Source organism: Erpetoichthys calabaricus, chromosome 4 (assembly GCF_900747795.2).
Source record: "Erpetoichthys calabaricus chromosome 4, fErpCal1.3, whole genome shotgun sequence".
NCBI lineage: Eukaryota > Metazoa > Chordata > Cladistia > Polypteriformes > Polypteridae > Erpetoichthys > Erpetoichthys calabaricus.
Genome location: NC_041397.2, coordinates 258,225,599 through 258,243,188, shown reverse-complemented (window position 1 = coordinate 258,243,188; position 17,590 = coordinate 258,225,599). Strand labels below are relative to the sequence as shown.

General features: G+C 37.1%; 1 protein-coding gene across 3 annotated transcripts in view; it reads left to right on the top strand.

Moving 5' to 3' along the window:
• The window catches only part of LOC114650806 (beta-galactoside alpha-2,6-sialyltransferase 2-like), a 170,683-nt gene that overhangs the window by 37,119 nt on the left and 115,974 nt on the right, over positions 1–17,590 (top strand). For 2 of the 3 annotated variants that reach the window (XM_028800683.2, XM_051926796.1), the window contains exon 2: positions 3,292–3,416. The exons of the other annotated variant lie outside the window; for it this stretch is intronic. The gene's annotated coding sequence lies outside the window, so the exon portion shown is untranslated. The remainder of the gene's footprint in view (positions 1–3,291; positions 3,417–17,590) is intronic. 3 annotated transcript variants of the gene reach the window in all.

Genomic DNA, 17,590 nt, shown 5'->3' with positions numbered 1-17,590 from the left:
TTTTTTTCTCTTTCAGTTAGGGTTCTGTCATCATTTGTTACATATATACGAAATATTTGAAATTAACCTGAGTTTTGTTTCTGAAACTAAGTTCCTCCTTTAGCTTGGCTGCACAAGTGTCACAAGGCTTTTCCATGGACATTTTTTGTGGAAATGGACTGAAAAGAGGGGAGATAATTTCAACATTTCTTGTGTATATTTTTCTAGTGAATATATGGAGAACATTATGCTAATTTTTGAAGTGATTTATTTGATATTGCTTTATATTGGTCAGTGATATCCCAGCTTTACAATTCTGGTGTCCTCTCATTTTCCGAACTACGATTTTATTTCAGTTAGATGAAAGCCACAGATTCTTATGGAAATGGAGGAACATTTTAAAGGAATTTATGATTCAAAATAGACAGGAAGAGTAAGGCTTTCCTGAAGTCCCTTGTCACACAAGATCATTAAAACATGAATCGTGGCAAAATCCAAACACTTATTACTGTTAGAGAAAAATCAGAGTGACAGATGTTATTTACTGTAAGTGCATTTGAATTCATTTGCATCTTTATTGTTCCCTGAACAATTGTGTGCAATTTAATCTTTCTTAATGTCTACTGTTTGTCAAATACCCCGTGGTAAAGTTACCTCACATCAGATTTGCATACCATTTTATTACATTGTCGAGAAAACATAGTTGCTGCCTGGGAATTTTATGATATGTTATGGAGCAGATGGTATGAACCAGTTAAAATTAAGATGATAAAGTCTCCATAGGTTTCTTTTTTTAATAAATTGAGGCTTGTTATAGAAAATGTTGTATTGGAAACTTGTTGATTTAAAATTAGCAAAACCTTGCTAAAAGAAGAACTGAGAACAGCAACTTATGTTCACAATACCAGCTCTAATCTTTGGCATATAAGAAGGCAGTGGTAGTTTCTAACAAGAATCGGCCCTATCAGGTGTGACACAATTTTCAGGTTTAGAGTACAATTTTTCCCATAGTTCTACATTTCCAAATATCAGGTGAGATAACCTGCACAGGCCCACGGAGTGAGTCAGTAGGAAGGATGTTTTGCTAACATTGTGTCATTAGTCTCATTGCTCCAAGATTCTTGATATTTTTAATAAGTAACTTTAATCCCAGCCTTACTTCAGCACATTTTTAAACTGTGGCCACATGCAGTTAACACAGATAATGGTCTTCGACCGAGCCATATACTGTACGTCACAATTATGCTGTAGATGCAAAGAGACATTTTTGTTTACTTCATATGAAATTAATTTGAACATTTGGATTTCAAGCAAAGAGAAAAATGTAACACCTCAACCCTAACCCTTATAGATGTGTGGTATTCTTTCCTACAAAAAAGAGATTATACAGGGGCCTTCTGAAAATATTCAGACCCCTTCACTTTTTACACATTTTGTTATCTTGCCACCTTATGCTAAAATCATTGAAATTAATTTTTCCCTTATCAAGCAACACTCAATATCCCAGAAAACAACATTTTAGAAAATTTTGCACAATTATTTAAAAACAAAAAACTGAAATATCATATTGACGCAAGTATTCAGACCCTTTATTCTGTACTTTGTTGAAATATCTTTGGTGGCAGTTACAGCCTAGAGTCTTCTAGGGATTGACACAACAAACTTCATACTCCTGGATTTGGGTTTTTTTTTTCTTCTCTTCAGATCCTCTCGAACTTTCTTAGGACACCATTAGTGGACAGCTGTTTTCAGGTTTCTCAAGCGATATTTGACTGGGTTAAAGTCCAGGCTCTGACTGGGCCACTCAATGACATTCCCAGAGTTGTCCCTAAGCCACTCATGTGTTGTCTTTGCTTTGTGTTTAGGGTCACTGAAGTAAGTTTTCATTAGGGATATCTCTATATTTTGCATCGTTCATCTTTCCCTCAACCCTGACTTGTCTCCCAGTCCCATCTGCTGAAAAACAACACCCACAGGATAGTGCTGTCACCATCATGCTTCATGTTTGGAATGGTATTGCAGAAGTAATAAGCAGTGCCTGATTTCATCCAGACATGATGCTTAGAATTGTGGCCGAACAGTTCAGTCTTGTGTCTTTCAGTCCATGGGATCTTGTTTCTTGTAGTCTGTATCCGTTAGATGCCTTTTTGCAAAATCCTGGTGGGCTTTCATGTCATCTGGCCCCTCTGCAATAAAGCCCAGATTAGTGGAGTGTTGCAGTGGCGGTTGTTATTCTGGTAGTTTCCCCCATCTCCTCGCATGTTCTCTGGAACTCAGCCAAGTTACCATTAGGTTCTTGATCACCTTTCTTACCAAAGCCTTTCTCCCCTGATTTCTCAGTATTGCTGGGAAGCCAGTTCTAGGAAGAGTGGTGGTTCTTCCAGACTTACTCCATTTAAGAATTATGAATGTAGATGTGCTCTTGGGATCCTTCAGTACTCTCTAGGACCTTTTTTGTAGCCTCCTTCTTATCTGTACCTCGAAACAATCCTGTCTCTAAGCTTGACTGGCAACTCCTTTGACTTTGTGGCTTGGTTTTTGCTGTGATACACATTATATAGACTGGTGTGTGCGTTTCCTAATCATGTTCACTCAATTCAGATGACCACAGGTGGACTCCAAACAAGATATATAAACATCTCAACAATGATCGATAGAATGGGATGCACCTGAGCCATATTTCAAGTGTTACAATAAGTGGTCTGAATGCTTGTGCCAATGTGATATTTCAGTTTTTTATATTTAATGAATTTGCATAAATTGCTAATATTTAGTTTTTGCTTTGTCATTCTGGGGTACTGAGTGTTGTTTGATGAGGGGGAAATGAATTTAAATGATTTGAGCACAAGGCTTTAAGATAACAAAACGTGAAATAGTGAAGGTTTCTGAATATTTTTGAAGGCACTGTATATGTTCCAGACAGCATATACATATTACCTCAGCCTTCTTGCTTAGCTTTTTGCTGTACGCATGGAGCTTCTAAAGAGAAAATCAGATATTTTTACCAGTTAGGTCAGTCAAACAATGCTAGATTAGTACATGATCAGCATCACATACTGCTTTTTAAAGAAAAAGAACAGAACTGCATCGCCTGCCTGAAATCAAGTCTATTCAGAATTTATGAAAATAATTTCAGTCCAATTACACAATCAATCCAAGGTGTAGCGGGTTATTTATCACCTTAGGTGCAAAATCACATTTTGCCACAAACCGCTGATATCAGCACCACTGCTGTCACAGGAGTGATTACATATAAAAAATACTATCAAGTGTCTGAGCTGTGTATTTTAGGGTACTGTTTTCTAATTCCAGGTCCAGGGCACAATAGAAATGAGCTCTTCAATCTCAGGATGGCTCTTGCTGAATAAGCTATTCTTTCTCAACTGTAACTCATAAGAACTGACTGGACATGAGTAATTGATGGCCACAAAAAACAGGTAAAATGGATTGTTTTTACTACTCATTTTAGAATAATGCATGTCTTATTTGGATAGCTGTCTTAAAATTAAACTTTTTTGTCATTTGTAATTTCTAAAATAGACATTGATTTGAGTAAAACAGCAATACAAATAATAAAAGATCAAAAACACAAAAAGAAACATCCATCATATTTTGTTCTATAATATTTTTTTAATCTGACCAGTGTCATAAATATGACAGATCCAATGGACAAGAAAATCTAACAGTGATACAAAAAAATTCTAAATACCGATATAAGGTAAATTACTGAGTGAGATTATTTATTTATCTATTAACTGCTAATAAATACAAAGAGCATTCAAGCTTACCAAGTATGGGCCATTATCTGTGATGTATGGTCTATCAGTGCTAAAGTACATGACTACAATGGGCCATTTTGCCTACCCAAACTTGACAGCTGCTGAGCTAGAGTTTCTGATGGAATTTATTAGCTGAAAACAAAATGATGGATGGAAAAAGTTCATTTATACTGCTGGCACAACTGAATAAAATAATTTAAAACGACGTGAAAAAGACCAGAAAATGTAGCATATTAATGAGGAAGGAAAGAGAACACAAAGCGAAGTGACCTAAGAAGGAAATAGTCTCACCTACAATAGTACTCGACTGTTTATATCAAACATCATAATGTTTACTAAAAAGCTTTCAAAGACATATTGCCAAGCTGGCATTTCACATAGCTTGAAATGTAAGTGTATCTTTAAATCCCACACTGAGTCTGTTGTTTTCTGTATTATGCAACCTGGAACAAAAAACCATTAAAGTGCGGACAGTCTTGAGTTAATATTGACCACCCCTATTTTGAAATTTTACTTGATATCATAAATTAGTATTTTTCTTGCATGTAGTGCCTTTGACAGTGTGTACCTTATATGATCCTTAGACTAGTGTATTTTTATTGTTAACATGAGACTCCAGGTTATTTGAGAAGAGCAGTGCTGGAAGGCAGTCCAAAGGAGATGGGTCTTTAGCCTTGTTTTAAATGTTACGATTGAAGGAGCCTCATGAACAGATCTTGGCAGACAGCTCCAGAGTAGGCAGCTCAGAACTAAACAAACTTTCACAAAGAAGTATTTTAGAAAGTCTGTTTTGACAGCTGTTAAGACAGGCGTTAGGTGTTCTTGTTTATCACGGGTGTTTATTTGATATATGCAGCACAGTGGTAGTCTAGGGAGTTGGCACTGACTCCGTTATGGGTCAGTAGCAAAATATTTTTTATGATCCTGTATCTAGTGGCACTGGGTAGAAAAGCATTTGGATTACTGCCCCAAATGGCACTCACACACTCACATCTTCAATATTCCCACTTTACTGTAAATCTATTGTTAGTAGTATTTTACTTTCATCTTTGAACCTCAGTCTTCAAAACATTCAAATTAGGAACGTTCTTCGCACTTATTGTTCTCCTTCAAAGCATTTTGCCATGGGTCTTTCTGCTGAACCCTATTAACCCCTCTGTTAGGCAAGCATCCTAGGTACGTTTTTGCAAATATTCTGTGAGAGCTTCACCATTTCAGCTTTGTGGTTTTCTATTGCCAAGTTTCTCTGAACTGTTTTTCACATTAATATTGCTTTCCTTCCTCAAAATTTTCTCTTTCTAGACTCCTAGTCTCTTTCTTACTTCTATCCAGCAGAGACTGTTGTGTGAAAGCACAATAGCTGCAAAGATATCTTTGCTGGAAATTTGATGTTTCTATTCCTTTGCATCTCAGAAAGCCTAATTTTTCAATCTTACTATCCTAGAAGTCTAAGGGGTGGTGATCAATGGGCCGTCTGCTTCAAATATTACAAAATGGTGGAAATTCTGCGGAGGTGGATGGCCAGTGGTTGCTGCTGTTCTACTCTTCCTGTTTTTTAAATCATGTCTCAGTGGGGTCTAACATCTTGGATGCATTTCCATTTTTGCTAAGGCCATTTTGTTCTTACCTTTTAAATACGGGTAGTATTTTCGCATTTATTAGATAGATAGATAGATAGATAGATAGATAGATAACTTTATTAATCTCAAGGGGAAATTCAGATACTCCAGCAGCAGCATACTGATAGATACTTTATTAATCCCAAGGGGAAATTCAGATACTCCAGCAGCAGCATACTGATACAAAAAACAATATTAAATTAAAGAGTAGTAAAAATGCAGGTATAACAGACAATAACAATTTATCATCCAGCTGCACTCCCAGGTATTTATAGGTCTGTACCCTCTTCACACAGTTACCTCTGATGATCACGGAGTCCAGGAGGGGTCTAGGCCTCCTAAAATCCACCACCAGCTCCTTGGTTCAGGTGTAGGATAACTATTACTCTCTTTTATGTTTTCTTTTGACTGTTTATTTATGAAAAACATAAAAAACTAATTAAATTTCAACAAATATCTGATCACCAAAAAAGATTCTTTATCTGTCAGGAAATTAGTACAGTTGAATCAGCTTATCTGAACTCTGATCACTACTACAATTTTGACTAGATTTAGTTAATCAACACTTTGAGGAGTGTTGGAAAGAGAGTGCAATCCTGACAAAAAATGATAAAGAACTAACAAAAGATTTCAGCATCAGAAAAGGAGAAGAATGAGCAGCCTGTCATAATGTTTATTAGATTTGGACAAATCTAGCTAAATTGATATCTAGAAGAAGAGGAAGAGCCACCAATGGTTGATTATAAATAATACAACAAAAAACATTGTAAGATTAGCTGATGTGTTTTGAAATAGACCCTAAGGATATTTTCTTCTGCCACAATCTGGTTCTCTTTTTTGATGGACCTCTATCAATCAGTTTTGAATGTGTCTGTTAAATATTTATGATTGTACACCCTAGCAATCTGTAAGTTTTACTTTTATCTTCTCATTTAAGATATCACAATGACTGATTAGATAACAGGTCAAATTGTACTTCAGAATGAAAATATGCAAAGTGTTGTTTAACATATGCAAATGAGATCTTACACAAATAGATAATTTTGTTCAATGTGTCTGTATGTGTCATACTGCTTTGAATCTTGGGTCACTGAAAATGGGCCCAAGAAATTATGTATTTGCAGTTTTTGCCTTATTTAAGAATTAATTAAACAAATTACCTAACTGATGTAAATTCTGTGCATAATGTCCTACTTTTTTTACTTGTGACACTTAAAGGTTTTTGCTTTTACAATGGTTTGATTGTCTTTTTTTGTGCAGCACTGATTTCAGTACAATTTCTTATTATTTTTATTGTAGTAATTTTAATTAATTGGTTTGACTTAAAAATGGAAATTGTAACATTTAATATATGGAAAAAATACAAAACCAATCCATATGTTTTACGGAAGAATTTCTGATTTGTTGTACATTGTGTTTTGAGCAGACATTGTAGAAAATGCTATTAAAAAATGACACCTTCATCTATAGCAACTTGGATAGAAAAATAGGTCATGTCTCTTCAATTATTTAGGCTGCATTCTAAACTTACATTAATTTGCTTTCTATGAATTTGGATGTATTATTATTGATACAAATTTTATCATAATGAAGCCCCATGTTAGCACTTTTTTGGTAATACTACATATGCACCGTGTTCATTTTTAGGGTGAAAATGATAATTGTAGATGCAACCTGCATGTTGCCTTCATCGTTTTCCATTTTCCAATCCCATTTTTTCTGTTCCTGAGTAGCAAAGCCTATGTCTGCAGCATCAGACACAAGACAGGATCCAATCCTTGCTAAAAATGCCCATCCAGTTAGCACTGGGTTTCAGCATCCTTTAATGCTGATTAATCCATTTCTCATTTGACTGAGCGGTGCTCTGCAGTGCTCCAAACCTTGACTGTCTATCTTGTTTCAGAAATCTAAAAAGACAGCAAGACGTTGTCACGCCTCCTTCTTTTAACCCTTCGCTTCCACCCCATTCTGATCTCATTATGTGCCAGAACACCTTATTTGATCCTAATTATCCAGCTTAGCTGGCACTGAAGGAATCCGCTTATCTTGTCATGTCTTCAACCAAATAACCAATCAGTGTAAGGTGTTGATCACGATCAGACCCTTTGGAATACAGAAACAAGTGTAAAAGGAGCATTTTGGTGTGATGATGTACAGCCTACATGTGGTTAACAAAAAACACAACAGCACTACATTTTGTCCAATGGCAAATGCAGGAAATGGCATTTTCCTATAGCTGAAAATATTTTGAAAGTAAATTATTTTTATTCTATCAATTCTCAAAGCCTGAAAATCCAGTTAAGGCCTCGAGAAGTCAGAGCCTATCCTGGTAGTATTGGGCACATGGCAGGAACTTTCAGTGGCCCCAAGGAGAATGTTTTGGAATCTCAGCCTAGTCATTGTCTGTGCGGACCTTGCCCATTGTCCTTACGTCTGTAGGGTTTATTCTCCTAGTATTAGTTATCCTCACACAAGCAAAAGATGTATATGTGTGTGTTAGGTTAATTGGGAACTTTGAATTGGCCCAGTGTGACTGAATGTGGATGCCAACATTATATATATTAAAATTTGTTAAATGACTATTTTCCCGATTTCCTTTGCAAAAAAATTTTTATCTTGAGACTCGGGGGAACTAATAAAATGTCATAGATTACATGGCAGTTGATATAATCTGCTTCTTTAGCCAAAGGCAATATTTAAGGTTATTAAACAGGAGTTAATGGTATTCATCAATCAACCATAATAATAATATTGTTTCATAAGACAGATGTTTAACCATTCTCTGTATTCATTGTCTGAGGTCTTCCTGTCCTGAGGGGACTTGTAATGAGTTGGAGACTATCCCAGCCAAACATGGGGCACAAAGCAGCACTACTCACTGGAAAGGAGAGCAGGATGTCATGTCGCATGCACTTCAAAACACATGGACTCTCTGAATTTTTATCCAAGCATTAACAGCTCTCAAACGTTAACCCCACTGCCTAAGAAGATTAACCCAAGAGGCAGAAACAACCTGTCGGTGCTTTTTAAATTCCAAAGTGGTTAATGAGATCATTTGGTTCATTTTGATACAACCAGAAGTGTATATAGTAAAGTGCTAACAAGCAGATTTTGTTTATACAGTCAAACATGTGAAGCCCTCCCCCCCTACAATTTCAGTTTTTGTATTTAGATTCTTAATGACACTTTTAACAAAAACTGCAAAAAACATTAAGATGAAAAGATGTATTTTTTTAGGAAGAGGTTGTCCTCATAATGCCAGTGTCTCAAGAAAAGGGTCATAGTGCTAGAGAGAATTGCAAAGCAGAACCCTGCCAAACGATGTTTTTTACCTGGTGTGTTTACATTTAAATTATACAGTGGAACCTCGAGATACGATCACCTCTGTATACGAGAAATTCAAAATACGAGGAAAGTATGAGCGAAAAATTCAGATCTAAATGCGAGCATTGGCTCGCGTAACGAGCCACGAGCCAGGCTGTGGGTATAGCTCGCGGCTTAGCGAGGGGGCATGGTAGCAGTTGCGAGCCGCAATCTGCGGTGTCTGCGTTTCTCACTTAAGTGCACAGGTGGGAAACTGCCCACATCCATGATTGTTCCTGTGGCTGATGGGCTGCAGCTGCCATGTCCTCCCCGCATATATAGAGAAGCGCGAGCCGGTTAAGGGGGAGAAGAAGTAAAATAAAAGAGAGAGAGAGAGAGAGCGAGCGAGAGAGCGAGCGCAGGCAGGCAGGCAGGCAGGCAGTCGGTGCGAGAGAGCGAGCGAGTACAGGCTGGTGTGTAGCTGAACAGGCGAGCCAAACAGCTGAAGCAGGACGGTGTAGAGAAGGTCCGCTGCATTAAGAGTGTCTCGCCTGTTGCAGAGCCCGCAGGTGAGACGCTAACAGAGAAGAAGCACCGGGGATTGTCATCTGTTTTTTAAAGACTGCATCCTTTTGACGTTTTAACCTCGTGTTAAAGGATTGTTATTCTTGTGTATTTTAAACCTCCACTTCACAACTGTTTTAAGGATTATTTATTTAAAGATTTATTGAATGCTCTACTGCACTTTGGACACCTGTTTTGATTCTTTTAATAATCAGTTATATTATTTACCAGTGTTATTTATTAAAGGTAGACTACAGTATATATAATTTATCAGTGTTATTTGTTAGGAAAATTGATTTTTATGTTAATATATTTGGGGTGCGGAACGGATTAACTGGATTTCCATTATTTTCAATGGGGAAGTTTGTTCTAGATACGAGAAATTCGCTATACAAGCTCAGTGCTGGAACGAATTAAACTCGTATCTAGAGGTTCCACTGTATATATTATTTTAGCTAATGTGTTTACCCAAATTAATGTAAAGTTCAAAGCATTCATGTTTCAAGACTTGGCATTCCAGGTATAGTTTTAAATGAAGATTATGTATGATTATTAAATGTCAAATTAAACTGTTTTACCTTCACTTTAATTTAACAGGACATAAAATCATGTCAGATACACCTGATTGATGATATGAAGTGGAAACAAATACGAGAAGTCTAGACACAAGCATTAAAGCATTCTAATATTTTAACTTTCCATATCTGTCCCTTTTTCCTGTTGCCTCATTCTTATTCAAGTTCTAAATTCGTGTCCATTTAGGTTTTAGTTGTGGCCAAGAAAAAAATTTAAATCATGTTTTCATCTAGAATGGAGAAAAAAGTTATATGTTAAAGTAGAAGCCATTAGTGACCAATGCTGTACAATGATAAATTATGTAAAAAATACCCATGGGAAAAAGAGAGGGAAAAAAAATCTCATGTTTCTGATGTTGCATAATCCCCATGTCAGTTATCCAGTCATATGCTGAAAATGTGCAAAAACACATGCTTTTTACTAAAATAATAATAAAATAATAAGCTTCTTGGGAATGATTTTTTGAACCAAAGATGGGGACGGATGAGGAGGAGGGTAGCTTCAGCTTTGTACCCTTGATAGTTAAGGCCATGGTTTCCCATCTCTTTTACCATATGCACAATACACTTTGTCTTGGAAATTGTTGAACGTGAGAGCAAAAAAACAGACATGCAAAGTAATCAAGACTTGTGGTTGACTTCACTGCATTCCTTACATCTGTCTGAGTATCTCTTTCTTTGTACTCCTCAGCTTCCTCTGCCATTCACCGAGAAGTACAACCCTCTCTTATCTCTGACATGGATCTTACAGTTGAACTAATTTCCTCGCTGATCACAGGACCAGTCTCATAATAAAGAAATTAAATCATTAATAGGACTACTACTATCTACCATAACTAAATATAACTTTGCAATACACAATACATGATTCCTGTATAGCTATAATATGCAGGGTGGTGCAGGGAGATGGAAAATTTTCAGTTGATGTTCAATGCACGAATAAACACATTACAAAATACATTTAATGATGAAATGCACTGTACAGGATAGACAATTCATGATGGTAGTCAATATTCATTCAATATTAATTTCTCCGTACACATTCTGTACACAGCCTGTTGTGGAAATTTCTGCCTTGCTCTACGTAACATGTCAAGAGGAATGCCAGCGATTTCCTCTTCAATCCTACTTTTTAGTTCAGCATTGGTTGCAGGACATGTGTGATACACTTGGCTTTTAAGATGTCCCCACAGAAAAAAACACAAACAGTGAGATCTGGGGATCTCGGAGGCCATGGAAAGTCAGTGTTGCGTGAAATGATGTGCCTTCCAAACAATCGTCGAATAGCTGCCATTGATTGTCGGGCAGTATGCGAAGTGACTACACCTGGGTACTTCTTTTTTAAGGCTGAACCCGTTTGTTGTTATTGCATGAACACCCATGTTGTTATTACTTGAGCAGACGGGACACGGTCATGACGTCCTAACTAGTAATAACACTGAAGTCCCCTTTGCGTAGTAGACACACTATCACCATTCTTATGAAAGGCTTTCACAGCGAACACTCGTTGTGCACCACTCCGCTACTCCATTACAACTAATGGCAAGTGGTTCTAAACAAGGTTGCATCAGTCCCAAACAACTACTGACACCCCAGGGTCACCAACACCTAGTTCCAAAATGTTCTGTTTCCTTGCGCCACCCTGTATTATTAAATTTCCTCTCGTAGATAATTTATTCAGATCCTGCAGTCATAATAACATAACATTTTCTGTAATGCTAAAAAATACCTGCTAACCTTCTTCCTACCATCACACCACAGCACCATAATGTTGCGCATTGTCCTGTTGTTTATATATGACCTCCTGGCCCTACTTCATCATCCTCACTGGACTGATTCTGTAGGTGCAAAAGAACATCTAGTTGCAGCAGAACTGTGAAACATGGGTAAAGATTTGTTCTTCTTGGGCATTCATAGCAGGTGACATTTCTGTCATTTAATACTTACATCATAAATTCATTAAATTTTATCCTTTTCTTAATAGGTACACATAGTCTTAATTTCTAAAGCCTAAAAGCTCCTAGAAGTGGGGTTATACCACTTGGGATAGGTGTGTTTTTATGGATTTACTAAATGTGTGTACAAGTGTGTACACAGCAGCTCGACTGGCTCAGAAATGTCACTGGCCCACAGGGAAATGCCCTGCCGTTCTCGATGGCCACTCAGCCCCTGCTTCAAGATAAAGGGATTTGTCAAATACAAGCATGCTCGTTAGGTGCTCATGTAATCTTGCTGTAGACTCTCTAGTTTTGCTCACAGTCACATTGAATGCTGTCAGAGATTTTGGAGCCTTTAAGTGGACTTGTGCAAAGTTGAGGACGCACATTAATTCTGGTATAGACTGACTCTAGACAGATGTGATCCAAAAATGAAAATCAGTCATGGATGGGCAATTAGAATTTCCCCTCAGTTTAGTATCAGACATTAAAGTTGTTTTGATCTAAATGTTTTACAGTGGCAAAAATAAGATTTGTGTTGTAAAATACGTACTTGCACAAACAGAATCTACACAGCTCCAAAACTGTTAAGAAATGTAAGCTGTACAGATCTTTCCTCCTTATGGCAGAAGCAAAGACACAATGAAGCTGGACAGAACATCTGTACCTAGAGGTGCCTCTAAAATCACTGTGGTGTTAAGAATAATTTTTCCTCTTTTTTACAAAGAAACTGTAAGAGAGGGACCTACCTTTAATTTAACAGCAAGTGCTACTGTGTCGGATGTCTATATAAATTTAGTTGGTGAAGCTATGTTTATTTTACTTATATTTTTTGTTACCAGAGTAGACTTGTGTAACTGACCTATTTCTGAAAGGCTTAAATGGTTTCTTCGTGTCTATATTTATTATATTTTTATTATGGTTCTAAAAAGCATCATCAAAATATGTTATAGTATTTTATTTCAGTTGTATGTGTATAGCCTCTGGTAGCATTTTCTTTGATGGCTGTTTTCTACCTTACAGTTACTTTAAAGTAGATATAGAAAATGGTTGGGCAGAAAATAGTGACATGGCATTTAAGAGTTAGTATTGAACAATATACACATAAAATGAATGCATATGTTGCTTTTTTCAAAATTTAAAAAGACCGGCTATCAGGATAGCTAAGAGGATTATCTTGCATTCCTGGATTTGGGGTGATGCAGTTTAAGGTTCCTAATACTGTTCAATTAAATTAATATTTTGAAAATGGTAGCAAGTATGAGATAAGAGTAGGCAGGGCACTGTGAGAGGAATCATTTATTGTGTTATTGGGTAAAAATGTAGATGGGAACTGCAATATGTGCTCTATAGCATGAACAAGGGGGAAACATACTCTTATGATGAAGACAAATTTTAAAAATTCTGCAGCAGTTCATCATGAAAGTGCAGCTTCCTGACATTATTTAAACTGAGTAATTTACTTTATTCCAACGTTGCAAATGACAGTAGTACTCCACAAATTCTGAATGAGTCATATAAAAAAAAGACACTTCTATAACATTAACAACATTCCTCTGATGGCTTTCTTGGAAAATAGCTTTTCTAGATAACATTTTGTTCTTAATGCAAAAGCTAAATGTAAGTCTAGTGCCATTTACAGCGACATGTCATTATACCCAAGACAAAAACAGCATTTAGCTGAAAATGGCACATTTTTAATATAGCTCAAACAGTAATATGTAAGAACATAAAATAGTTTACCGAGAGGCTGCCACTCAGCCTGTCGCTGCTTATTAATTCCAATTCACATAACATTATGATGATAATGTCAAGTTGAGATTTAAAGGTCTAAAAAATAATTTACTAAGACTTCTAAATCCTTTTTATAAGGTATACTTTCAACTTTCATACCCCAACCCCCACTATTTTGTATTGAAATGTAACATTTTTACTTCCTACATGCAATACTTGACATTTATTTGCATTAAATTTCATCTGCCACATGTCTGTATAAGTTTGATGAAAATTAACAGTTCTGTCAGGTGTCTTCTGAAGCTCAGTTTGTTTTATCTTTTCACATTAATCATACCCACCAGGCCAGGAATACATTTAGCAGCTCTTCTCTGGAACTTCTCAAGCATTGCTATAATCCATCCATCCATCCATTTTTCAACCCGCTGAATCCGAACACAGTGTCACGGGGTCTGCTGGAGCCAATCCCAGCCAACACAGGGCACAAGGCAGGAACCAATCTCAGGCAGGGTACCAACCTACCGCAGCATTGCTATAATGTGGGAGCCAAATCTGCAAACAACATTACAGATATGGCCTGATAAGTACATCTGTTAATATGCACTCCATCCATTTCACACAATGTCCCAATAACCTTTATTGCTTCTACTAGGGGGCTCCGCCCCCTGCTCGCTTCGCTCGCCAACCCCTGGTGTTGGGAATGACAAAGAGCGTGATGTATGAATGAGATATAGAATAGTGTGACGGTGTAGATGATGCAGATAGAAAGCAAACAAAAAAGTGTGTGGCACAGTGTAAAGGTTTATTTGAAAATTTCTTTGTACACGCCGTTTAAGTGTAAAAGGTAATTCCAGCTCAGAACTTGTAAGGTCAATGAAGATGGTTATTGTTGTGATCAGAGTCAAGTTTGTCAGAGCTTAGAAAGAGTTGTGTCTCTCCAGGAAGTAATGGAATGACTTGGGTATTTATGTTTTGCACATTAATATTTTTTGGACATAATATAGTGCGTTGTGTTAAAAGGGGCATTTGGTCTAATGAGATTGCTGTTCCAAATCTCTCTGTAACTAAGTCGTCGCAGATAAAGGCTTGAGGAATTGTAATAATATGTGGCTGAAGTCCATCTGTATTGGTGAGTGTACCATCTCTCAGTTGTAATAAGCAATTGTTATGATCTGGTTCTGGACATCGTATCTTTTTTACTAACTGTATCTTTTGAAAGCAATGCCAATTGTCTGCGTATTTTAAGGTGCACTGAACAATAACTGAGTGCATGGCATCTGGAAGAATAGCTAAGCACTGTCTAAAATCTCCTCCTCATAAAAGTACCTTTCATCCAAATCGAATATTATTATTCATAAACGTTTGTAGAAGTTTATGAATGGTGTTGAGTAAGTGACTTCATGCCATTGTACATTCATCAATAATTAACATTTTTTCAAGACGGATGTCACGTGCAGTGCCACCGTTAATGTTCCTAGTGGATACCGATTTGTAGGATCTAATGCAGTTGATAAAGATTTCACTTTCAGGTACATCGTTAGTTAGAAGCTTTTGTAGATATTCAGTATATGAATGTAAAGAAGGCAGTCTAATTTGACCCTTTTGACAACAACGTGTAAATGTATTACTTGTATTGCCAGTTGTTTCTTCAGGGAAGTGAACTGAATGACAATGATTGCAAATGACATTCATTAATCCGAATGAATTTTCCTGGTGTATGTTTTGCTTGTGCCGTTTGAGAGGCGCGTTGTTGCATGTGTAGTATTTGGGACGTGTTGTTTTGGAGCTGTAATCGATTTGCCTGTGCTGTGTGAGAAGCCTGTTGTAGCCTTCCTTGCTGTTAACGTATGTCTGAGACGGGAGGTGTTTCGTTTTGAATCCGTGACTGTTGCGATGCAGCACTTTGATTGATAGCTTGCGTCATGTGGATCTAGGATGTAGATTTGTGCATATTTGCGTTGTTGATTTGTTTCAGGGTGCACTGTTCCAATGCGATGCAGTATTTGTGCACATATGGGAAAGCAGTATGGGCCATTGCCTTTTGGTGGCCTGATATTTACTCCGGTAGATGCAAAAGCAAATGAACTATTGTAGGATCTAATGCAGTTTATAAAGTTTTTACTTTTAGGTACATCGTTAGTTAGAAGCTTTAGTTGAGCTTTGCGTTTTTGGAGTCGAGACATTTTTTCTTTTAGAAATATGGATAAGTAATAAGGAGTATTGCACTCACTGTTAATATGGAGCCTTTTCTGCGGTTGAACGGTTAATAGTGCCTTATTGTAATGAGATCCACCTATGCTGCATAGCCGTCTATTTTGTTGTTTCTTTCGTGTTCGTGTGTTTGTTCCTGTTATCCTTTCCTTTTCGTTTTGTACCCGTGACCGTGTATTCATGACTTGTTTCTTTCTCAGCATGTGAAATATGGATAAGTAATAAGGAGGATCGCAGTCACTGTTAATATGTTTCCTTTTCTGCAGTTGAACGGTTAATAGTGCTTTATTGTAAGGAGATCCACCTATGCTGACACCTATGCTGTCTAGTGTGAAGGTGTTGACGTTCACTTTAGAATATGTGGCTTTGGGTGTCACTTCTTATGGATGTGTGGGATTGGTTGAGGATTGTTGTTTGCGCGAGCGTCTTGTTTCTTTTTGTGTTCCTGTGTCTTGTTGAATCCCCCTCTTTGTGTGTGTCCCGTCCCTTGCTTGTAGGGTCTGTGGGGTGGTTTTGTGTTCTTTTTTTTGTGTTCCATGGGCTTGTTGAATCCCCCTCTTGGTGTGTGTCCCGTCCGGTGCCTGTATTTTGCCTTGCTGTTGTGCGCGAGCCTCTTTTTTTTTTTTTTTTTTTTTTGGGTCTAGTTTCGTGTGCAATGTGTTTCGTGCTTTGCCTGCGTTTGACTACTTTTTTATGTGCCTTTTCCTTTTTTCGGTGCTCGTTGCGCCTCATTTGTCCTTTTTGTCTTTTTTCTGTGCTCACTCCTTTTTTCTGTGGTCTTGTCCGCCTTTCGCAGCCCCTCATCCGCCTCTCGCGGCCTCTTTTGTCCCCCTCTCGCGGCTCCTCATCCGCCTCTCGCGGACTCTTTTTGCGCCTGCGCAGTACGTCTTTTTGCAGCTACGGCCCATGGCCGGATGTGCCTGCGTCCATCATCCGGTTTAGCATTCTCGGTTAGTAATATGGATACATTGTCTGCTTTAGGACTGTGATACCTCCACACGGTGCATAGTATTGGGTGTACTTTGTAGCTCCTAACTCCTATTGTTTATGTATAATTGTTTTTCACTTCTTATATGTAATGCTTTGCATCTGTTGCATTAAAGCCTTCTACACAAAATGTGTCAGTCCATTTGAAAAGAATATGAAAATTTGTAGTTGAGTGTGTAGAAGATGCTAACTTCTTTATTACCTTTGCATCTGAATCATTTATATATTATCAGTTAAATTAAAAAGAGTAGCTTCCCTGTGATTGATCCCTGTGAAAGCTCACATTTGACATCATTCAGAAAAATACCTTTCTGTGTTTAAGACCCTTCTGTTCTCATCTGCCTTTATCATGTTATTAAGGTAAATGAATGGGTCACTAATGATATACAACATCAGAAGCTAATCTAGATAATGTAATATGTTTTACAGCTATCTGAATTATATGGATGACTTCAGTTACAAACATCTACATTTCCACCAAACTGTACTTTACAGAAAATATTGTAACTGCCTAATTTTTCTTGCTTGTATTCATGAAATAGTAGTAGTAATTGAATAGAAGATTAAGATAATTTTGTGTGATAAATTAATATTATTTAGCTATCACAAAAAATTGCAAAAGTTTTTGTGTTTTCTTTGCGTACACATGCAGTATTAATAAAACTGTAAAAAACTAATATCAAAGTCAAAAAAGAAAATGTCATTGCAATCAAAGGAATGTATATTTTAGCCCTGTGCAGTCACTTTGGCATTTTATTTATGGCAACAAAACCAAATTATACTTCTGATTAGCATAAAGTCTGGAAACATTTCCTTACTTGGACTGGTAAAAGAGACTTTCTGGAATAGCACATTGAATTAAGCAGCTTCAAGCAGAACGGAAAGTGGCCTCTTATTCTGCA